This window comes from Gavialis gangeticus, unplaced genomic scaffold (assembly GCF_001723915.1).
Source record: "Gavialis gangeticus isolate Ggan-Ray unplaced genomic scaffold, GavGan_comp1, whole genome shotgun sequence".
Classification (NCBI taxonomy): domain Eukaryota; kingdom Metazoa; phylum Chordata; order Crocodylia; family Gavialidae; genus Gavialis; species Gavialis gangeticus.
Window position 1 is genome coordinate 64,711,498 of NW_017729031.1, and position 409 is coordinate 64,711,906.

The following is a 409-nucleotide window of genomic DNA, read 5'->3' on the forward strand; positions in this document are numbered from 1 at the left end:
AACAGTGTGTGTATCAAAAAAGGAAAGCATCAAAAGATGCTGTCATAATGTGTGTGGGTTACCAGTGTCGTAAGTTAACAGTGTGTGTGTTTTAATGATGTGTGCGCATCCAAAAAGGCAAGTAGCCAAAGATGCTGCCATCGTGCGCGTCAGTTCACAATATCGTAAGTTACCGGTGTGAACACTTGTGTCTGCGCATCCCAGAGGCAAGCCGCACAGGACGCCGTGACAATGCGTGTCCACACTAGTCATACTGCCGTGCGCTCCCGGGACAGGCGCGGCCGCGATGGCGGGGGGCCGGCGGGGCTGTCCCCGACCTCCGCCGAGAGGAGGCGCGTCGCGGCGCGGGCTGTCTCCAACGGGAGCCAGGGCACCCCACTTGGTCGGCGGGGGGAGGCGGACGGGCGTC